This window comes from Camelus dromedarius, unplaced genomic scaffold (assembly GCF_036321535.1).
Source record: "Camelus dromedarius isolate mCamDro1 unplaced genomic scaffold, mCamDro1.pat HAP1_SCAFFOLD_183, whole genome shotgun sequence".
NCBI classification, from domain to species: Eukaryota; Metazoa; Chordata; class Mammalia; order Artiodactyla; family Camelidae; genus Camelus; species Camelus dromedarius.
In genome coordinates this window covers 1,955,238-1,979,027 of record NW_026989846.1, presented here as the reverse complement: position 1 = coordinate 1,979,027, position 23,790 = coordinate 1,955,238, and positions in this window count along the sequence as shown.

Genomic DNA, 23,790 nt, shown 5'->3' with positions numbered 1-23,790 from the left:
GTTTCCTAGTGCCGGTTTGAAGTTCCTGCAGTTTTCACTGTAAAACCGAGTTGGATCTAGTACCTCGCCATATATATGTATGGAATGGAGTTTGCAACTGAAAAGAAACTTTGTGTTCCCAACAAGCTAGGTGAAGGACGGCTTTCACACACACTAATCTCTCAGAACTGAGCAAGCGGTGAGACGTTCGTTCATCTAGCACCAAGGGATCGGGTTGCAGGAGACAGATTTTCTCTGCTTTCTCAGTCTGTTTCCTAGGGCCGGTTTGAAGTTCCTGCAGTTTTCACTGTAAAACCGGGTTGGAGCTAGTACCTCCCCATATATATGTATGGAATGGAGTTTGCAACTGAAAAGAAACTTTGTGTTCCCAACAAGCTAGGTGAAGGAAGTCTTTCACACAAACTTATCTCTCAGAACTGTGCAAGTGGACAGACTTTCGTTCATTTAGCACCAAGGGAACGCGTTGCAGGAGACACTTTTTCTCTGCTTTCTCAGTCTGTTTCCTAGTTCCGGTTTGAAGTTCCTGAAGTTTTCACTGTAAAACCGTGTTGGAGCTAGTACATCCCCATATATATGTATGGTATGGAGTTTGCAACTGAAAAGAAACTTTGTGTTCCCAACAAGCTAGGTGAAGGAAGGCTTTCACACACACTTATCTCTCAGAACTGAGAAAGTGGTGAGACGTTCGTTCATCTAGGACCAAGGGAACGGGTTGCAGGAGACACTTTTCCTCTGCTTTCTCAGTCTGTTTCCTAGTGCCGGTTTGAAGTTCCTACAGTTTTCACTGTAAAACCGATTTGAAGCTAGTACCTCCCCATACATATATATGGAATGGAGTTTGCAACTGAAAAGAAACTTTGTGTTCCCAACAAGCTAGGTGAAGGACGGCTTTCACACGCACTTATCTCTCAGAACTGAGCAAGTGGAGAGACGTTCGTTCATCTAGCACCAAGGGAACGGGTTTCAAGAGACACTTTTTCTCTGCTTTCTCAGTCTGTTTCCTAGTGCCGGTTTGAAGTTCAAGCAGTTTTCACTGTAAAACCGAGTTGGAGCTAGTACCTCCCCATATATATGTACGGAATGGAGTTTGCAACTGAAAAGAAACTTTGTGTTCCCAACAAGCTTGGTGAAGGACGGCTTTCACACACACTTATCTCTCAGAACTGAGCAAGTGGAGAGACGTTCGTTCATCTAGCACCAAGGGAACGGGTTGCAGGAGACACATTTTCTCTGCTTTCTCAGTCTGTTTCCTAGTGCCGGTTTGATGTTCCTGCAGTTTTCACTGTAAAACCGAGTTGGAACTAGTACCTCCCCATATATATGTATGGAACGGAGTTTGCAACTGAAAAGAAACTTTGTGTTTCCAACAAACTAGGTGAAGGACTGCTTTCACACACACTTATCTCTCAGAACTGAGCAAGTAGAGAGACGTTCGTTCATCTAGCACCAAGGGAACGGGTTGCAGGAGACAGTTTTTCTCTGTTTTCTCAGTCTGTTTCCTAGTGCCGGTTTGATGTTCCTGCAGTTTTCACCGTAAAACAGAGTTGGAGCTAGTACCTCCCCATATATATGTATGGAATGGAGTTTGCAACTGAAAAGAAACTTTGTGTTCCCAACAAGCTATGTGAAGGACGGCTTTCACACACACTTTTCTCTCAGAACTGAGCAAGTGGAGGGACTTTCGTTCATCTAGCACCAAGTGAACGGATTGCAGGAGACACAATTTCTCTGCTTTCTCAGTCTGTTTCCTAGTGCCGGTTTGAAGTTCCTGCAGTTTTCACTGTAAAACGGAGTTGGAGCTAGTACCTCCCCATATATATGTATGGAATGGAGTTTGCAACTGAAAAGAAACTTTGTGTTCCCAACAAGCTAGGTGAAGGACGGCTTTCACACACACTTATCTCTCAGAAATGAGCAAGTGGAGAGACGATTGTTCATCTAGCACCAAGGGAACGGGTTGCAGGAGACACTTTTCCTCTGCTTTCTCAGTCTGTTTCCTAGTGCCCGTTTGAAGTTCCTGCAGTTTTCACTGTAAAACCGATTTGGAGCTAGTACCTCCCCATATATATGTATGGAATGGAGTTTGCAACTGAAAAGAAACTATGTGTTCCCGACAAGCTAAGTGAAGTACGGCTTTCACACACACTTATCTCTCAGAACTGAGCAAGTGGAGAGACGTTCCTTCATCTAGCACCAAGAGAACGGGTTGCAGGAGACACTATTTCTCGGCTTTCTCAGTCTGTTTCCTAGTGCCGGTTAGAAGTTCCTGCAGTTTTCACCGTAAAACCGTGTTGGAGCTTGTACCTACCCATATATATGTATGGAATGGAGTTTGCAACTGAAAAGAAACTTTGTGTTCCCAACAAGATAGGTGAAGTACGGCTTTCACACACACTTATCTCTCAGAATTGAGCAAGTAGAGAGACGTTCGTTCATCTAGCACCAAGGGAACGGGTTGCAGGAGACACTTTTTCTCTGCTTTCTCAGTCTGTTTCCTAGTGCCGGTTTGAAGTTCCTGCAGTTTTCACTGTAAAACCGAGTTGGAGCTAGTACCTCCCCATATATATGTATGGAATGGAGTTTGCAACTGAAAAGAAACTTTGTGTTCCCAACAAGCTATGTGAAGGACGGCTTTCACACTCACTTATCTCTCAGAACTGTGCAGGTGGAGAGACGTTCGTTCATCTAGCACCAAGGGAACGGGTTGCAGGAGACACTTTTTCTCTGCTTTCTCAGTCTGTTTCCTAGTGCCCGTTTCAAGTTCCTGCATTTTTCACCGTAAAACCGAGTAGGAGCTAGTACACCCCCATATATATGAATGGAATGGGGTTTGAAACTGAAAAGAAACTTTTTGTTCCCAACAAGCTAGGTGAAGGACGGCTTTCACACACACTTATCTCTCAGAACTGAGCAAGTGGAGAGACGTTCGTTCATCTAGCACCAAGGGAACGGTTTGCAGGGGACACTTTTTCTCTGCTTTCTCAGAATTTTTCCTAGTGCCGTTTTGAATTTCCTACAGATTTCACTGTAAAACCGAGTTGGAGCTAGTACCTCCCCATATATATGTATGGAATGGGGTTTGCAACTGAAAAGAAACTTTGTGTTCCCAACAAGCTAGGTGAAGGACGGCTTTCACACACAATTATCTCTCAGAACTGAGCAAGTGGAGAGACGTTCGTTCATCTAGCACCAAGGGAACGGGTTGCAGGAGACACTTTTTCTCTGCTTTCTCAGTCTGTTTCCTAGTGCCGGTTTGAAGTTCCTGCAGTTTTCACTGTACAACCGAGTTGGAGCTAGTACACCCCCATTTATATGTATGGAATGGAGTTTGCAACTGAAAAGAAACTTTGTGTTCCCAACAAGCGAGGTGAAAGACGGCTTTCACACACACTTTTCTCTCAGAACTGAGCAAGTGGAGAGACGTTCGTTCATCTAGCACCAAGGGAACGGGTTGCAGGAGACACATTTTCTCTGTTTCTCAGTCTGTTTCCTAGTGCCGGTTTGCAGTTCCTGCATTTTTCACCGTAAAACCGAGTAGGAGCTAGTACCCCCCCATATATATGTATGGAATGTGGTTTGAAACTGAAAAGAAACTTTGTGTTCCCAACAAGCTAGGTGAAGGACGGCTTTCACACACACTTATCTATCAGAACTGAGCAAGTGGAGAGACGTTCGTTCATCTAGCACCAAGGGAACCGGTTGCAGGGGACACTTTTTCTCTGCTTTCTCAGAATTTTTCCTAGTGCCGTTTTGAAGTTCCTACAGATTTCAGTGTAAAACCGAGTTGGAGCTAGTACCTCCCATATATATGTATGGAATGGAGTTTGCATCTGAAAAGAAACTTTGTGTTCCCAACAAGCTAGGTGAAGGACGGCTTTCACACACAATTATCTCTCAGAACTGAGCAAGTGGAGAGACGTTCGTTCATCTAGCACCAAGGGAACGGGTTGCAGGAGACACTTTTTCTCTGCTTTCTCAGTCTTTTTCCTAGTGCCGGTTTGAAGTTCCTGCAGTTTTCACTGAAAAACCGTGTTGGAGCTAGTACCTCCCCATATATATGTATGGAATTGAGATTGTAACTGAAAAGAAACTTTGTGTTCCCAAAAAGCTAGGTGAAGGACGGCTTTCACACACACTTATCTCTCAGAACTGAGCAAGTGGAGAGACGTTCGTTCATCTAGCACCAAGGGAACGGGTTGCAGGAGACACTTTTTCTCTGCTTTCTCAGTCTGTTTCCTAGTGCCGGTTTGAAGTTCCTGCAGTTTTCACTGTAAAAGAAAGTTGGAGCTTGTACCTCCCCATATATATGCATGGAATTGAGTTTGCAACTGAAAAGAAACTTTGTTTTCCAAAAAAGCTAGGTGAAGGACGGCTTTCACACACACTTATCTCTCAGAACTGAGCAAGTGGAGAGACGTTCGTTCATCTAGCACTAAGGGAACGGGTTGCAGGAGACACTTTTTGTCTGCTTTCTCAGTCTGTTTCCTAGTTCCGGTTTGAAGTTCCTGAAGTTTTCACTGTAAAACCGAGTTGGAGCTAGTACCTCCCCATATATATGTATGGAATGGAGTTTGCAACTGAAAAGAAACTTTGTGTTCCCAACAAGCAAGGCGAAGGACGGCTTTCACACACAATTATCTCTCAGAACTGAGCAAGTGGAGAGACGTTCGTTCATCTAGCACCAAGGGAACGGGTTGCAGGAGACACTTTTTCTCTGCTTTCTCAGTCTGTTTCCTAGTGCCGGTTTGAAGTTCCTGCAGTTTACACTGTAAAACCGAGTTGGAGCTAGTACCTCCCCTTATATATGTATGGAATGGAGTTTGCAACTGAAAAGAAACTTTGTGTTCCCAACAAGCTAGGTGAAGTACGGCTTTCACACACAATTATCTCTCAGAACTGAGCAAGTGGAGAGACGTTCGTTCATCTAGCACCAAGGGAATGGGTTGCAGGAGACACTTTTTCTCTGCTTTCTCAGTCTGTTTCCTAGGGCCGGTTTGAAGTTCCTGCATTTTTCACTGTAAAACCGAGTTGGAGCTAGTACCTCCCCATATATATGTATGGAATGGAGTTTGCAACTGAAAAGAAACTTTGTGTTCCCAACAACCTAGGTGATGGACGGCTTTCACACACACTTATCTCTCAGAACTGAGCAACTGGAGAGACGTTCTTTCATCTAGCACCAAGGGAACGGGTTGCAGGAGACAATTTTTCTCTGCTTTCTCAGTCTGTTTCCTAGTGCCCGTTTGAAGTTCCTGCAGTTTTCACTGTAAAACCGAGTTGGATCTAGTACCTCGCCATATATATGTATGGAATGGAGTTTGCAACTGAAAAGAAACTTTGTGTTCCCAACAAGCTAGGTGAAGGACGGCTTTCACACACACTTATCTCTCAGAACTGAGCAAGCGGTGAGACGTTCCTTCATCTAGCACCAAGGGATCGGGTTGCAGGAGACACATTTTCTCTGCTTTCTCAGTCTGTTTCCTAGGGCCGGTTTGAAGTTCCTGCAGTTTTCACTGTAAAACCGGGTTGGAGCTAGTACCTCCCCATATATATGTATGGAATGGGGTTTGCAACTGAAAAGAAACTTTGTGTTCCCAACAAGCTAGGTGAAGGACGGCTTTCACACACAATTATCTCTCAGAACTGAGCAAGTGGAGAGACGTTCGTTCATCTAGCACCAAGGGAACGGGTTGCAGGAGACACTTTTTCTCTGCTTTCTCAGTCTGTTTCCTAGTGCCGGTTTGAAGTTCCTGCAGTTTTCACTGAAAAACCGTGTTGGAGCTAGTACCTCCCCATATATATGTATGGAATTGAGTTTGTAACTGAAAAGAAACTTTGTGTTCCCAAAAAGCTAGGTGAAGGACGGCTTTCACACACACTTATCTCTCAGAACTGAGCAAGTGGAGAGACGTTCGTTCATCTAGCACCAAGGGAACGGGTTGCAGGAGACACATTTTCTCTGTTTCTCAGTCTGTTTCCTAGTGCCGGTTTGAAGTTCCTGCATTTTTCACCGTAAAACCGAGTAGGAGCTTGTACCCCCCCATATATATGTATGGAATGTGGTTTGAAACTGAAAAGAAACTTTGTGTTCCCAACAAGCTAGGTGAAGGACGGCTTTCACACACACTTATCTATCAGAACTGAGCAAGTGGAGAGACGTTCGTTCATCTAGCACCAAGGGAACCGGTTGCAGGGGACACTTTTTCTCTGCTTTCTCAGAATTTTTCCTAGTGCCGTTTTGAAGTTCCTACAGATTTCAGTGTAAAACCGAGTTGGAGCTAGTACCTCCCATATATATGTATGGAATGGAGTTTGCATCTGAAAAGAAACTTTGTGTTCCCAACAAGCTAGGTGAAGGACGGCTTTCACACACAATTATCTCTCAGAACTGAGCAAGTGGAGAGACGTTCGTTCATCTAGCACCAAGGGAACGGGTTGCAGGAGACACTTTTTCTCTGCTTTCTCAGTCTGTTTCCTAGTGCCGGTTTGAAGTTCCTGCAGTTTTCACTGAAAAACCGTGTTGGAGCTAGTACCTCCCCATATATATGTATGGAATTGAGTTTGTAACTGAAAAGAAACTATGTGTTCCCAACAAGCTAGGTGAAGGACGGCTTTCACACACACTTATCTCTCAGAACTGAGCAACTGGAGAGACGTTCTTTCATCTAGCACCAAGGGAACGGGTTGCAGGAGACACTTTTTCTCTGCTTTCTCAGTCTGTTTCCTAGTGCCCGTTTGAAGTTCCTGCAGTTTTCACTGTAAAACCGAGTTGGATCTAGTACCTCGCCATATATATGTATGGAATGGAGTTTGCAACTGAAAAGAAACTTTGTGTTCCCAACAAGCTAGGTGAAGGACGGCTTTCACACACACTTATCTCTCAGAACTGAGCAAGCGGTGAGACGTTCCTTCATCTAGCACCAAGGGATCGGGTTGCAGGAGACACATTTTCTCTGCTTTCTCAGTCTGTTTCCTAGGGCCGGTTTGAAGTTCCTGCAGTTTTCACTGTAAAACCGGGTTGGAGCTAGTACCTCCCCATATATATGTATGGAATGGGGTTTGCAACTGAAAAGAAACTTTGTGTTCCCAACAAGCTAGGTGAAGGACGGCTTTCACACACAATTATCTCTCAGAACTGAGCAAGTGGAGAGACGTTCGTTCATCTAGCACCAAGGGAACGGGTTGCAGGAGACACTTTTTCTCTGCTTTCTCAGTCTGTTTCCTAGTGCCGGTTTGAAGTTCCTGCAGTTTTCACTGAAAAACCGTGTTGGAGCTAGTACCTCCCCATATATATGTATGGAATTGAGTTTGTAACTGAAAAGAAACTTTGTGTTCCCAAAAAGCTAGGTGAAGGACGGCTTTCACACACACTTATCTCTCAGAACTGAGCAAGTGGAGAGACGTTCGTTCATCTAGCACCAAGGGAACGGGTTGCAGGAGACACTTTTTCTCTGCTTTCTCAGTCTGTTTCCTAGTGCCGGTTTGAAGTTCCTGCATTTTTCACCGTAAAACCGAGTAGGAGCTAGTACCCCCCCATATATATGTATGCAATGGGGTTTGAAACTGAAAAGAAACTTTGTGTTCCCAACAAGCTAGGTGAAGGACGGCTTTCACACACACTTATCTCTCAGAACTGAGCAATTGGAGAGACGTTCGTTCATCTAGCACCAAGGGAACGGGTTGCAGGGGACACTTTTTCTCTGCTTTCTCAGAATTTTTCCTAGTGCCGTTTTGAAGTTCCTACAGATTTCACTGTAAAACCGAGTTGGAGCTAGTACCTCCCATATATATATATGGCATGGAGTTTGCAACTGAAAAGAAACTTTGTGTTCCCAACAAGCTAGGTGAAGGACGGCTTTCACACACAATTATCTCTCAGAACTGAGCAAGTGGAGAGACTTTCGTTCATCTAGCACCAAGGGAACGGGTTGCAGGAGACACTTTTTCTCTGCTTTCTCAGTCTGTTTCCTAGTGCCGGTTTGAAGTTCCTGCAGTTTTCACTGAAAAACCGTGGTGGAGCTAGTACCTCGCCATATATATGTATGGATTTGAGTTTGTAACTGAAAAGAAACTTTGTGTTCCCAAAAAGCTAGGTGAAGGACGGCTTTCACACACACTTATCTCTCAGAACTGAGCAAGTGGAGAGACGTTCGTTCATCTAGCACCAAGGGAACGGGTTGCAGGAGACACTTTTTCTCTGCTTTCTCAGTCTGTTTCCTAGTGCCGGTTTGAAGTTCCTGCAGTTTTCACTGTACAACCGAGTTGGAGCTAGTACACCCCCATATATATGTATGGAATGGGGTATGCAACTGAAAAGAAACTTTGTGTTCCCAACAAGCGAGGTGAAGGACGGCTTTCACACACACTTTTCTCTCAGAACTGAGCAAGTGGAGAGACGTTCGTTCATCTAGCACCAAGGGAACGGGTTGCAGGAGACACATTTTCTCTGTTTCTCAGTCTGTTTCCTAGTGCCGGTTTGAAGTTCCTGCATTTTTCACCGTAAAACCGAGTAGGAGCTAGTACCCCCCCATATATATGTATGGAATGTGGTTTGAAACTGAAAAGAAACTTTGTGTTCCCAACAAGCTAGGTGAAGGACGGCTTTCACACACACTTATCTATCAGAACTGAGCAAGTGGAGAGACGTTCGTTCATCTAGCACCAAGGGAACCGGTTGCAGGGGACACTTTTTCTCTGCTTTCTCAGAATTTTTCCTAGTGCCGTTTTGAAGTTCCTACAGATTTCACTGTAAAACCGATTTGGAGCTAGTACCTCCCATATATATGTATGGAATGGAGTTTGCATCTGAAAAGAAACTTTGTGTTCCCAACAAGCTAGGTGAAGGACGGCTTTCACACACAATTATCTCTCAGAACTGAGCAAGTGGAGAGACGTTCGTTCATCTAGCACCAAGGGAACGGGTTGCAGGAGACACTTTTTCTCTGCTTTCTCAGTCTGTTTCCTAGTGCTGGTTTGAAGTTCCTGCAGTTTTCACTGAAAAACCGTGTTGGAGCTAGTACCTCCCCATATATATGTAGGGAATTGAGTTTGTAACTGAAAAGAAACTTTGTGTTCCCAAAAAGCTAGGTGAAGGACGGCTTTCACACACACTTATCTCTCAGAACTGAGCAAGTGGAGAGACGTTCGTTCATCTAGCACCAAGGGAACGGGTTGCAGGAGACACTTTTTCTCTGCTTTCTCAGTCTGTTTCCTAGTGCCGGTTTGAAGTTCCTGCAGTTTTCACTGTAAAAGAAAGTTGGAGCTTGTACCTCCCCATACATATGCATGGAATTGAGTTTGCAACTGAAAAGAAACTTTGTTTTCCAAAAAAGCTAGGTGAAGGACGGCTTTCACACACACTTATCTCTCAGAACTGAGCAAGTGGAGAGACGTTCGTTCATCTAGCACCAAGGGAACGGGTTGCAGGAGACACTTTTTCTCTGCTTTCTCAGTCTGTTTCCTAGTGCCGGTTTGAAGTTCCTGCAGTTTTCACTGTACAACCGAGTTGGAGCTAGTACACCCCCATATATATGTATGGAATGGAGTTTGCAACTGAAAAGAAACTTTGTGTTCCCAACAAGCGAGGTGAAGGACGGCTTTCACACACACTTTTCTCTCAGAACTGAGCAAGTGGAGAGACGTTCGTTCATCTAGCACCAAGGGAACGGGTTGCAGGAGACACATTTTCTCTGTTTCTCAGTCTGTTTCCTAGTGCCGGTTTGAAGTTCCTGCATTTTTCACTGTAAAACCGATTTGGAGCTAGTAACTCCCCATACATATGTATGGAATGGAGTTTGCAACTGAAAAGAAACTATGTGTTCCCAACAAGCTAGGTGAAGGACCCTTTTCACACACACTTATCTCTCAGAACTGAGCAAGTGGAGAGACGTTGGTTCATCTAGCACTAAGGGAACGGGTTGCAGGAGACACTTTTTGTCTGCTTTCTCAGTCTGTTTCCTAGTTCCGGTTTGAAGTTCCTGAAGTTTTCACTGTAAAACCGAGTTGGAGCTAGTACCTCCCCATATATATGTATGGAATGGAGTTTGCAACTGAAAAGAAACTTTGTGTTCCCAACAAGCAAGGCGAAGGACGGCTTTCACACACAATTATCTCTCAGAACTGAGCAAGTGGAGAGACGTTCGTTCATCTAGCACCAAGGGAACGGGTTGCAGGAGACACTTTTTCTCTGCTTTCTCAGTCTGTTTCCTAGTGCCGGTTTGAAGTTCCTGCAGTTTACACTGTAAAACCGAGTTGGAGCTAGTACCTCCCCATATATATGTATGGAATGGAGTTTGCAACTGAAAAGAAACTTTGTGTTCCCAACAAGCTAGGTGAAGTACGGCTTTCACACACAATTATCTCTCAGAACTGAGCAAGTGGAGAGACGTTCGTTCATCTAGCACCAAGGGAATGGGTTGCAGGAGACACTTTTTCTCTGCTTTCTCAGTCTGTTTCCTAGGGCCGGTTTGAAGTTCCTGCATTTTTCACTGTAAAACCGAGTTGGAGCTAGTACCTCCCCATATATATGTATGGAATGGAGTTTGCAACTGAAAAGAAACTTTGTGTTCCAAACAACTTAGGTGATGGACGGCTTTCACACACACTTATCTCTCAGAACTGAGCAACTGGAGAGACGTTCTTTCATCTAGCACCAAGGGAACGGGTTGCAGGAGACACTTTTTCTCTGCTTTCTCAGTCTGTTTCCTAGTGCCCGTTTGAAGTTCCTGCAGTTTTCACTGTAAAACCGAGTTGGATCTAGTACCTCGCCATATATATGTATGGAATGGAGTTTGCAACTGAAAAGAAACTTTGTGTTCCCAACAAGCTAGGTGAAGGACGGCTTTCACACACACTTATCTCTCAGAACTGAGCAAGTGGAGAAACGTTCGTTCATCTAGCACCAAGGGAACGGGTTGCAGGAGACACTTTTTCTCTGCTTTCTCAGTCTGTTTCCTAGTGCCGGTTTGAAGTTCCTGCAGTTTTCACTGAAAAACCGTGTTGGAGCTAGTACCTCCCCATATATATGTAGGGAATTGAGTTTGTAACTGAAAAGAAACTTTGTGTTCCCAAAAAGCTAGGTGAAGGACGGCTTTCACACACACTTATCTCTCAGAACTGAGCAAGTGGAGAGACGTTCGTTCATCTAGCACCAAGGGAACGGGTTGCAGGAGACACTTTTTCTCTGCTTTCTCAGTCTGTTTCCTAGTGCCGGTTTGAAGTTCCTGCAGTTTTCACTGTAAAAGAAAGTTGGAGCTTGTACCTCCCCATATATATGTATGGAATTGAGTTTGCAACTGAAAAGAAACTTGGTTTTCCAAAAAAGCTAGGTGAAGGACGGCTTTCACACACACTTATCTCTCAGAACTGAGCAAGTGGAGAGACGTTCGTTCATCTAGCACCAAGGGAACGGGTTGCAGGAGACACTTTTTCTCTGCTTTCTCAGTCTGTTTCCTAGTGCCGGTTTGAAGTTCCTGCAGTTTTCACTGTACAACCGAGTTGGAGCTAGTACACCCCCATATATATGTATGGAATGGAGTTTGCAACTGAAAAGAAACTTTGTGTTCCCAACAAGCGAGGTGAAGGACGGCTTTCACACACACTTTTCTCTCAGAACTGAGCAAGTGGAGAGACGTTCGTTCATCTAGCACCAAGGGAACGGGTTGCAGGAGACACTTCTTGTCTGCTTTCTCAGTCTGTTTCCTAGTTCCGGTTTGAAGTTCCTGAAGTTTTCACTGTAAAACCGAGTAGGAGCTAGTACCTCCCCATATATATGTATGGAATGGAGTTTGCAACTGAAAAGAAACTTTGTGTTCCCAACAAGCAAGGCGAAGGAAGGCTTTCACACACAATTATCTCTCAGAACTGAGCAAGTGGAGAGACGTTCGTTCATCTAGCACCAAGGGAACGGGTTGCAGGAGACACTTTTTCTCTGCTTTCTCAGTCTGTTTCCTAGTGCCGGTTTGAAGTTCCTGCAGTTTACACTGTAAAACCGAGTTGGAGCTAGTACCTCCCCTTATATATGTATGGAATGGAGTTTGCAACTGAAAAGAAACTTTGTGTTCCCAACAAGCTAGGTGAAGTAAGGCTTTCACACACAATTATCTCTCAGAACTGAGCAAGTGGAGAGACGTTCGTTCATCTAGCACCAAGGGAATGGGTTGCAGGAGACACTTTTTCTCTGCTTTCTCAGTCTGTTTCCTAGGGCCGGTTTGAAGTTCCTGCATTTTTCACTGTAAAACCGAGTTGGAGCTAGTACCTCCCCATATATATGTATGGAATGGAGTTTGCAACTGAAAAGAAACTTTGTGTTCCCAAAAACCTAGGTGATGGACGGCTTTCACACACACTTATCTCTCAGAACTGAGCAACTGGAGAGACGTTCTTTCATCTAGCACCAAGGGAACGGGTTGCAGGAGACACTTTTTCTCTGCTTTCTCAGTCTGTTTCCTAGTGCCCGTTTGAAGTTCCTGCAGTTTTCACTGTAAAACCGAGTTGGATCTAGTACCTCGCCATATATATGTATGGAATGGAGTTTGCAACTGAAAAGAAACTTTGTGTTCCCAACAAGCTAGGTGAAGGACGGCTTTCACACACACTTATCTCTCAGAACTGAGCAAGCGGTGAGACGTTCCTTCATCTAGCACCAAGGGATCGGGTAGCAGGAGACACATTTTCTCTGCTTTCTCAGTCTGTTTCCTAGGGCCGGTTTGAAGTTCATGCAGTTTTCATTGTAAAACCGGGTTGGAGCTAGTACCTACCCATATATATGTATAGAATGGAGTTTGCAACTTAAAAGATACTTTGTGTTCCCAAAAAGCTAGGTGAAGGACGGCTTTCACACACACTTATCTCTCAGAACTGAGCAAGTGGAGAGACGTTCGTTCATCTAGCACCAAGGGAACGGGTTGCAGGAGACACTTTTTCTCTGCTTTCTCAGTCTGTTTCCTAGTGCCGGTTTGAAGTTCCTGCAGTTTTCACTGTAAAACCGAGTTGGAGCTAGTACCTCCCCATATATATTTATGGAATGGAGTTTGCAACTGAAAAGAAACTTTGTGTTCCCAACAAGCTAGGTGAAGGACGGCTTTCACACACACTTATCTCTCAGAACTGAGCAAGTGGAGAGACGTTCGTTCATCTAGCACCAAGGGAACGGGTTGCAGGAGACACTTTTTCTCTGCTTTCTCAGTCTGTTTCCTAGTGCCGGTTTGAAGTTCCTGCAGTTTTCACTGTAAAACAAAGTTGGAGCTTGTACCTCCCCATATATATGCATGGAATTGAGTTTGCAACTGAAAAGAAACTTTGTGTTCCCAACAAGCTAGGTGAAGGACGGCTTTCACACACACTTATCTTTCAGAACTGTGCAAGTGGAGAGACTTTCGTTCATCTAGCACCAAGGGAACGGGTTGCAGGAGACACTTTTTCTCTGCTTTCTCAGTCTGTTTCCTAGTGCCCGTTTGAAGTTCCTGCATTTTTCACCGTAAAACCGAGTAGGAGCTAGTACCCCCCCATATATATGTATGCAATGGGGTTTGAAACTGAAAAGAAACTTTGTGTTCCCAACAAGCTAGGTGAAGGACGGCTTTCACACACACTTATCTCTCAGAACTGAGCAATTGGAGAGACGTTCGTTCATCTAGCACCAAGGGAACGTAATGCAGGGGACACTTTATCTCTGCTTTCTCAGAATTTTTCCTAGTGCCGTTTTGAAGTTCCTACAGATTTCACTGTAAAACCGAGTTGGAGCTAGTACCTCCCATATATATATATGGCATGGAGTTTGCAACTGAAAAGAAACTTTGTGTTCCCAACAAGCTAGGTGAAGGACGGCTTTCACACACAATTTTCTCTCAGAACTGAGCAAGTGGAGAGACGTTCGTTCATCTAGCACCAAGGGAACCGGTTGCAAGGGACACTTTTTCTCTGCTTTCTCAGAATTTTTCCTAGTGCCGTTTTGAAGTTCCTACAGATTTCACTGTAAAACCGAGTTGGAGCTAGTACCTCCCATATATATGTATGGAATGGAGTTTGCAACTGAAAAGAAACTTTGTGTTCCCAACAAGCTAGGTGAAGGACGGCTTTCACACACAATTATCTCTCAGAACTGAGCAAGTGGAGAGACGTTCGTTCATCTAGCACCAAGGGAACGGGTTGCAGGAGACACTTTTTCTCTGCTTTCTCAGTCTGTTTCCTAGTGCCCGTTTGAAGTTCCTGCAGTTTTCACTGTAAAACCGAGTTGGATCTAGTACCTCGCCATATATATGTATGGAATGGAGTTTGCAACTGAAAAGAAACTTTGTGTTCCCAACAAGCTAGGTGAAGGACGGCTTTCACACACACATATCTCTCAGAACTGAGCAAGCGGTGAGACGTTCCTTCATCTAGCACCAAGGGATCGGGTAGCAGGAGACACATTTTCTCTGCTTTCTCAGTCTGTTTCCTAGGGCCGGTTTGAAGTTCATGCAGTTTTCATTGTAAAACCGGGTTGGAGCTAGTACCTACCCATATATATGTATAGAATGGAGTTTGCAACTTAAAAGATACTTTGTGTTCCCAAAAAGCTAGGTGAAGGACGGCTTTCACACACACTTATCTCTCAGAACTGAGCAAGTGGAGAGACGTTCGTTCATCTAGCACCAAGGGAACGGGTTGCAGGAGACACTTTTTCTCTGCTTTCTCAGTCTGTTTCCTAGTGCCGGTTTGAAGTTCCTGCAGTTTTCACTGTAAAACCGAGTTGGATCTAGTACCTCGCCATATATATGTATGGAATGGAGTTTGCAACTGAAAAGAAACTTTGTGTTCCCAACAAGCTAGGTGAAGGACGGCTTTCACACACACTTATCTCTCAGAACTGAGCAAGTGGAGAGACGTTCGTTCATCTAGCACCAAGGGAACGGGTTGCAGGAGACACTTTTTCTCTGCTTTCTCAGTCTGTTTCCTAGTGCCGGTTTGAAGTTCCTGCAGTTTTCACTGTAAAACAAAGTTGGAGCTTGTACCTCCCCATATATATGCATGGAATTGAGTTTGCAACTGAAAAGAAACTTTGTGTTCCCAACAAGCTAGGTGAAGGACGGCTTTCACACACACTTATCTTTCAGAACTGTGCAAGTGGAGAGACTTTCGTTCATCTAGCACCAAGGGAACGGGTTGCAGGAGACACTTTTTCTCTGCTTTCTCAGTCTGTTTCCTAGTGCCCGTTTGAAGTTCCTGCATTTTTCACCGTAAAACCGAGTAGGAGCTAGTACCCCCCCATATATATGTATGCAATGGGGTTTGAAACTGAAAAGAAACTTTGTGTTCCCAACAAGCTAGGTGAAGGACGGCTTTCACACACACTTATCTCTCAGATCTGAGCAATTGGAGAGACGTTCGTTCATCTAGCACCAAGGGAACGTAATGCAGGGGACACTTTTTCTCTGCTTTCTCAGAATTTTTCCTAGTGCCGTTTTGAAGTTCCTACAGATTTCACTGTAAAACCGAGTTGGAGCTAGTACCTCCCATATATATATATGGCATGGAGTTTGCAACTGAAAAGAAACTTTGTGTTCCCAACAAGCTAGGTGAAGGACGGCTTTCACACACAATTTTCTCTCAGAACTGAGCAAGTGGAGAGACGTTCGTTCATCTAGCACCAAGGGAACCGGTTGCAAGGGACACTTTTTCTCTGCTTTCTCAGAATTTTTCCTAGTGCCGTTTTGAAGTTCCTACAGATTTCACTGTAAAACCGAGTTGGAGCTAGTACCTCCCATATATATGTATGGAATGGAGTTTGCAACTGAAAAGAAACTTTGTGTTCCCAACAAGCTAGGTGAAGGACGGCTTTCACACACAATTATCTCTCAGAACTGAGCAAGTGGAGAGACGTTCGTTCATCTAGCACCAAGGGAACGGGTTGCAGGAGACACTTTTTCTCTGCTTTCTCAGTCTGTTTCCTAGTGCCGGTTTGAAGTTCCTGCAGTTTTCACTGAAAAACCGTGTTGGAGCTAGTACCTCCCCATATATATGTATGGAATTGAGTTTGTAACTGAAAAGAAACTTTGTGTTCCCAAAAAGCTAGGTGAAGGACGGCTTTCACACACACTTATCTCTCAGAACTGAGCAAGTGGAGAGACGTTCGTTCATCTAGCACCAAGGGAACCGGTTGCAGGAGACACTTTTTCTCTGCTTTCTCAGTCTGTTTCCTAGTGCCGGTTTGAAGTTCCTGCAGTTTTCACTGTAAAAGAAAGTTGGAGCTTGTACCTCCCCATATATATGCATGGAATTGAGTTTGCAACTGAAAAGAAACTTTGTTTTCCAAAAAAGCTAGGTGAAGGACGGCTTTCACACACACTTATCTCTCAGAACTGAGCAAGTGGAGAGACGTTCGTTCATCTAGCACCAAGGGAACGGGTTGCAGGAGACACTTTTTCTCTGCTTTCTCAGTCTGTTTCCTAGTGCCGGTTTGAAGTTCCTGCAGTTTTCACTGTACAACCGAGTTGGAGCTAGTACACCCCCATATATATGTATGGAATGGAGTTTGCAACTGAAAAGAAACTTTGTGTTCCCAACAAGCGAGGTGAAGGACGGCTTTCAGACACAATTTTCTCTCAGAACTGAGCAAGTGGAGAGACGTTCGTTCATCTAGCACCAAGGGAACGGGTTGCAGGAGACACATTTTCTCTGTTTCTCAGTCTGTTTCCTAGTGCCGGTTTGAAGTTCCTGCATTTTTCACTGTAAAACCGATTTGGAGATAGTACCTCCCCATACATATGTATGGAATGGAGTTTGCAACTGAAAAGAAACTATGTGTTCCCAACAAGCTAGGTGAAGGACCCTTTTCACACACACTTATCTCTCAGAACTGAGCAAGTGGAGAGACGTTCGTTCATCTAGCACTAAGGGAACGGGTTGCAGGAGACACTTTTTGTCTGCTTTCTCAGACTGATTCCTAGTTCCGGTTTGAAGTTCCTGAAGTTTTCACTGTAAAACCGAGTTGGAGCTAGTACCTCCCCATATATATGTATGGAATGGAGTTTGCAACTGAAAAGAAACTTTGTGTTCCCAACAAGCAAGGCGAAGGACGGCTTTCACACACAATTATCTCTCAGAACTGAGCAAGTGGAGAGACGTTCGTTCATCTAGCACCAAGGGAACGGGTTGCAGGAGACACTTTTTCTCTGCTTTCTCAGTCTGTTTCCTAGTGCCGGTTTGAAGTTCCTGCAGTTTACACTGTAAAACCGAGTTGGAGCTAGTACCTCCCATTATATATGTATGGAATGGAGTTTGCAACTGAAAAGAAACTTTGTGTTCCCAACAAGCTAGGTGAAGTACGGCTTTCACACACAATTATCTCTCAGAACTGAGCAAGTGGAGAGACGTTCGTTCATCTAGCACCAAGGGAACGGGTTGCAGGAGACACTTTTTCTCTGCTTTCTCAGTCTGTTTCCTAGTGCCGGTTTGAAGTTCCTGCAGTTTTCACTGAAAAACCGTGTTGGAGCTAGTGCCTCCCCATATATATGTAGGGAATTGAGTTTGTAACTGAAAAGAAACTTTGTGTTCCCAAAAAGCTAGGTGAAGTACGGCTTTCACACACACTTATCTCTCAGAACTGAGCAAGTGGAGAGACGTTCGTTCATCTAGCACCAAGGGAACGGGTTGCAGGAGACACTTTTTCTCTGCTTTCTCAGTCTGTTTCCTAGTGCCGGTTTGAAGTTCCTGCAGTTTTCACTGTAAAAGAAAGTTGGAGCTTGTACCTCCCCATATATATGCATGGAATTGAGTTTGCAACTGAAAAGAAACTTTGTTTTCCAAAAAAGCTAGGTGAAGGACGGCTTTCACACACACTTATCTCTCAGAACTGAGCAAGTGGAGAGACGTTCGTTCATCTAGCACCAAGGGAACGGGTTGCAGGAGACACATTTTCTCTGTTTCTCAGTCTGTTTCCTAGTGCCGGTTTGAAGTTCCTGCATTTTTCACTGTAAAACCGATTTGGAGCTAGTACCTCCCCATACATATGTATGGAATTGAGTTTGCAACTGAAAAGAAACTATGTGTTCCCAACAAGCTAGGTGAAGGACCCTTTTCACACACACTTATCTCTCAGAACTGAGCAAGTGGAGAGACGTTCGTTCATCTAGCACTAAGGGAACGGGTTGCAGGAGACACTTTTTGTCTGCTTTCTCAGTCTGTTTCCTAGTTCCGGTTTGAAGTTCCTGCAGTTTTCATTGTAAAACCGGGTTGGAGCTAGTACCTACCCATATATATGTATGGAATGGAGTTTGCAACTGAAAAGATACTTTGTGTTCCCAAAAAGCTAGGTGAAGGACGGCTTTCACACACACTTATCTCTCAGAACTGAGCAAGTGGAGAGACGTTCGTTCATCTAGCACCAAGGGAACGGGTTGCAGGAGACACTTTTTCTCTGCTTTCTCAGTCTGTTTCCTAGTGCCGGTTTGAAGTTCCTGCAGTTTTCACTGTAAAACCGAGTTGGAGCTAGTACCTCCCCATATATATTTATGGAATGGAGTTTGCAACTGAAAAGAAACTTTGTGTTCCCAACAAGCTAGGTGAAGGACGGCTTTCACACACACTTATCTCTCAGAACTGAGCAAGTGGAGAGACGTTCGTTCATCTAGCACCAAGGGAACGGGTTGCAGGAGACACTTTTTCTCTGCTTTCTCAGTCTGTTTCCTAGTGCCGGTTTGAAGTTCCTGCAGTTTTCACTGTAAAACAAAGTTGGAGCTTGTACCTCCCCATATATATGCATGGAATTGAGTTTGCAACTGAAAAGAAACTTTGTGTTCCCAACAAGCTAGGTGAAGGACGGCTTTCACACACACTTATCTTTCAGAACTGTGCAAGTGGAGAGACGTTCGTTCATCTAGCACCAAGGGAACGGGTTGCAGGAGACACTTTTTCTCTGCTTTCTCAGTCTGTTTCCTAGTGCCCGTTTGAAGTTCCTGCATTTTTCACCGTAAAACCGAGTAGGAGCTAGTACCCCCCCATATATATGTATGCAATGGGGTTTGAAACTGAAAAGAAACTTTGTGTTCCCAACAAGCTAGGTGAAGGACGGCTTTCACACACACTTATCTCTCAGAACTGAGCAATTGGAGAGACGTTCGTTCATCTAGCACCAAGGGAACGGGATGCAGGGGACACTTTTTCTCTGCTTTCTCAGAATTTTTCCTAGTGCCGTTTTGAAGTTCCTACAGATTTCACTGTAAAACCGAGTTGGAGCTAGTACCTCCCATATATATATATGGCATGGAGTTTGCAACTGAAAAGAAACTTTGTGTTCCCAACAAGCTAGGTGAAGGACGGCTTTCACACACAATTTTCTCTCAGAACTGAGCAAGTGGAGAGACGTTCGTTCATCTAGCACCAAGGGAACCGGTTGCAAGGGACACTTTTTCTCTGCTTTCTCAGAATTTTTCCTAGTGCCGTTTTGAAGTTCCTACAGATTTCACTGTAAAACCGAGTTGGAGCTAGTACCTCCCATATATATGTATGGAATGGAGTTTGCAACTGAAAAGAAACTTTGTGTTCCCAACAAGCTAGGTGAAGGACGGCTTTCACACACAATTATCTCTCAGAACTGAGCAAGTGGAGAGACGTTCGTTCATCTAGCACCAAGGGAACGGGTTGCAGGAGACACTTTTTCTCTGCTTTCTCAGTCTGTTTCCTAGTGCCGGTTTGAAGTTCCTGCAGTTTTCACTGAAAAACCGTGTTGGAGCTAGTACCTCCCCATATATATGTATGGAATTGAGTTTGTAACTGAAAAGAAACTTTGTGTTCCCAAAAAGCTAGGTGAAGGACGGCTTTCACACACACTTATCTCTCAGAACTGAGCAAGTGGAGAGACGTTCGTTCATCTAGCACCAAGGGAACGGGTTGCAGGAGACACTTTTTCTCTGCTTTCTCAGTCTGTTTCCTAGTGCCGGTTTGAAGTTCCTGCAGTTTTCACTGTAAAAGAAAGTTGGAGCTTGTACCTCCCCATATATATGCATGGAATTGAGTTTGCAACTGAAAAGAAACTTTGTTTTCCAAAAAAGCTAGGTGAAGGACGGCTTTCACACACACTTATCTCTCAGAACTGAGCAAGTGGAGAGACGTTCGTTCATCTAGCACCAAGGGAACGGGTTGCAGGAGACACTTTTTCTCTGCTTTCTCAGTCTGTTTCCTAGTGCCGGTTTGAAGTTCCTGCAGTTTTCACTGTACAACCGAGTTGGAGCTAGTACACCCCCATATATATGTATGGAATGGAGTTTGCAACTGAAAAGAAACTTTGTGTTCCCAACAAGCGAGGTGAAGGACGGCTTTCAGACACAATTTTCTCTCAGAACTGAGCAAGTGGAGAGACGTTCGTTCATCTAGCACCAAGGGAACGGGTTGCAGGAGACACATTTTCTCTGTTTCTCAGTCTGTTTCCTAGTGCCGGTTTGAAGTTCCTGCATTTTTCACTGTAAAACCGATTTGGAGATAGTACCTCCCCATACATATGTATGGAATGGAGTTTGCAACTGAAAAGAAACTATGTGTTCCCAACAAGCTAGGTGAAGGACCCTTTTCACACACACTTATCTCTCAGAACTGAGCAAGTGGAGAGACGTTCGTTCATCTAGCACTAAGGGAACGGGTTGCAGGAGACACTTTTTGTCTGCTTTCTCAGACTGTTTCCTAGTTCCGGTTTGAAGTTCCTGAAGTTTTCACTGTAAAACCGAGTTGGAGCTAGTACCTCCCCATATATATGTATGGAATGGAGTTTGCAACTGAAAAGAAACTTTGTGTTCCCAACAAGCAAGGCGAAGGACGGCTTTCACACACAATTATCTCTCAGAACTGAGCAAGTGGAGAGACGTTCGTTCATCTAGCACCAAGGGAACGGGTTGCAGGGGACACTTTTTCTCTGCTTTCTCAGTCTGTTTCCTAGTGCCGGTTTGAAGTTCCTGCAGTTTACACTGTAAAACCGAGTTGGAGCTAGTACCTCCCATTATATATGTATGGAATGGAGTTTGCAACTGAAAAGAAACTTTGTGTTCCCAACAAGCTAGGTGAAGTACGGCTTTCACACACAATTATCTCTCAGAACTGAGCAAGTGGAGAGACGTTCGTTCATCTAGCACCAAGGGAACGGGTTGCAGGAGACACTTTTTCTCTGCTTTCTCAGTCTGTTTCCTAGTGCCGGTTTGAAGTTCCTGCAGTTTTCACTGAAAAACCGTGTTGGAGCTAGTGCCTCCCCATATATATGTAGGGAATTGAGTTTGTAACTGAAAAGAAACTTTGTGTTCCCAAAAAGCTAGGTGAAGTACGGCTTTCACACACACTTATCTCTCAGAACTGAGCAAGTGGAGAGACGTTCGTTCATCTAGCACCAAGGGAACGGGTTGCAGGAGACACTTTTTCTCTGCTTTCTCAGTCTGTTTCCTAGTGCCGGTTTGAAGTTCCTGCAGTTTTCACTGTAAAAGAAAGTTGGAGCTTGTACCTCCCCATATATATGCATGGAATTGAGTTTGCAACTGAAAAGAAACTTTGTTTTCCAAAAAAGCTAGGTGAAGGACGGCTTTCACACACACTTATCTCTCAGAACTGAGCAAGTGGAGAGACGTTCGTTCATCTAGCACCAAGGGAACGGGTTGCAGGAGACACATATTCTCTGTTTCTCAGTCTGTTTCCTAGTGCCGGTTTGAAGTTCCTGCATTTTTCACTGTAAAACCGATTTGGAGCTAGTACCTCCCCATACATATGTATGGAATGGAGTTTGCAACTGAAAAGAAACTATGTGTTCCCAACAAGCTAGGTGAAGGACCCTTTTCACACACACTTATCTCTCAGAACTGAGCAAGTGGAGAGACGTTCGTTCATCTAGCACTAAGGGAACGGGTTGCAGGAGACACTTTTTGTCTGCTTTCTCAGTCTGTTTCCTAGTTCCGGTTTGAAGTTCCTGAAGTTATCACTGTAAAACCGAGTTGGAGCTAGTACCTCCCCATATATATGTATGGAATGGAGTTTGCAACTGAAAAGAAACTTTGTGTTCCCAACAAGCAAGGCGAAGGACGGCTTTCACACACAATTATCTCTCAGAACTGAGCAAGTGGAGAGACGTTCGTTCATCTAGCACCAAGGGAACGGGTTGCAGGAGACACTTTTTCTCTGCTTTCTCAGTCTGTTTCCTAGTGCCGGTTTGAAGTTCCTGCAGTTTACACTGTAAAACCGAGTTGGAGCTAGTACCTCCCCTTATATATGTATGGAATGGAGTTTGCAACTGAAAAGAAACTTTGTGTTCCCAACAAGCTAGGTGAAGTACGGCTTTCACACACAATTATCTCTCAGAACTGAGCAAGTGGAGAGACGTTCGTTCATCTAGCACCAAGGGAATGGGTTGCAGGAGACACTTTTTCTCTGCTTTCTCAGTCTGTTTCCTAGGGCCGGTTTGAAGTTCCTGCATTTTTCACTGTAAAACCGAGTTGGAGCTAGTACCTCCCCATATATATGTATGGAATGGAGTTTGCAACTGAAAAGAAACTTTGTGTTCCCAACAACCTAGGTGATGGACGACTTTCACACACACTTATCTCTCAGAACTGAGCAACTGGAGAGACGTTCTTTCATCTAGCACGAAGGGAACGGGTTGCAGGAGACACTTTTTCTCTGCTTTCTCAGTCTGTTTCCTAGTGCCCGTTTGAAGTTCCTGCAGTTTTCACTGTAAAACCGAGTTGGATCTAGTACCTCGCCATATATATGTATGGAATGGAGTTTGCAACTGAAAAGAAACTTTGTGTTCCCAACAAGCTAGGTGAAGGACGGCTTTCACACACACTTATCTCTCAGAACTGAGCAAGCGGTGAGACGTTCCTTCATCTAGCACCAAGGGAACGGGTTGCAGGAGACACATTTTCTCTGCTTTCTCAGTCTGTTTCCTAGGGCCGGTTTGAAGTTCCTGCAGTTTTCATTGTAAAACCGGGTTGGAGCTAGTACCTCCCCATATATATGTATGGAATGGAGTTTGCAACTGAAAAGATACTTTGTGTTCCCAAAAAGCTAGGTGAAGGACGGCTTTCACACACACTTATCTCTCAGAACTGAGCAAGTGGAGAGACGTTCGTTCATCTAGCACCAAGGGAACGGGTTGCAGGAGACACTTTTTCTCTGCTTTCTCAGTCTGTTTCCTAGTGCCGGTTTGAAGTTCCTGCAGTTTTCACTGTAAAACCGTGTTGGAGCTAGTACCTCCCCATATATATTTATGGAATGGAGTTTGCAACTGAAAAGAAACTTTGTGTTCCCAACAAGCAAGGCGAAGGACGGCTTTTACACACAATTATCTCTCAGAACTGAGCAAGTGGAGAGGCGTTCGTTCATCTAGCACCAAGGGAACGGGTTGAAGGAGACACTTTTTCTCTGCTTTCTCAGTCTGTTTCCTAGTGCCCGTTTCAAGTTCCTGCATTTTTCACCGTAAAACCGAGTAGGAGCTAGTACACCCCCATATATATGAATGGAATGGGGTTTGAAACTGAAAAGAAACTTTTTGTTCCCAACAAGCTAGGTGAAGGACGGCTTTCACACACACTTATCTCTCAGAACTGAGCAAGTGGAGAGTCGTTCGTTCATCTAGCACCAAGGGAACGGTTTGCAGGGGACACTTTTTCTCTGCTTTCTCAGAATTTTTCCTAGTGCCGTTTTGAAGTTCCTACAGATTTCACTGTAAAACCGAGTTGGAGCTAGTACCTCCCCATATATATGTATGGAATGGGGTTTGCAACTGAAAAGAAACTTTGTGTTCCCAACAAGCTAGGTGAAGGACGGCTTTCACACACA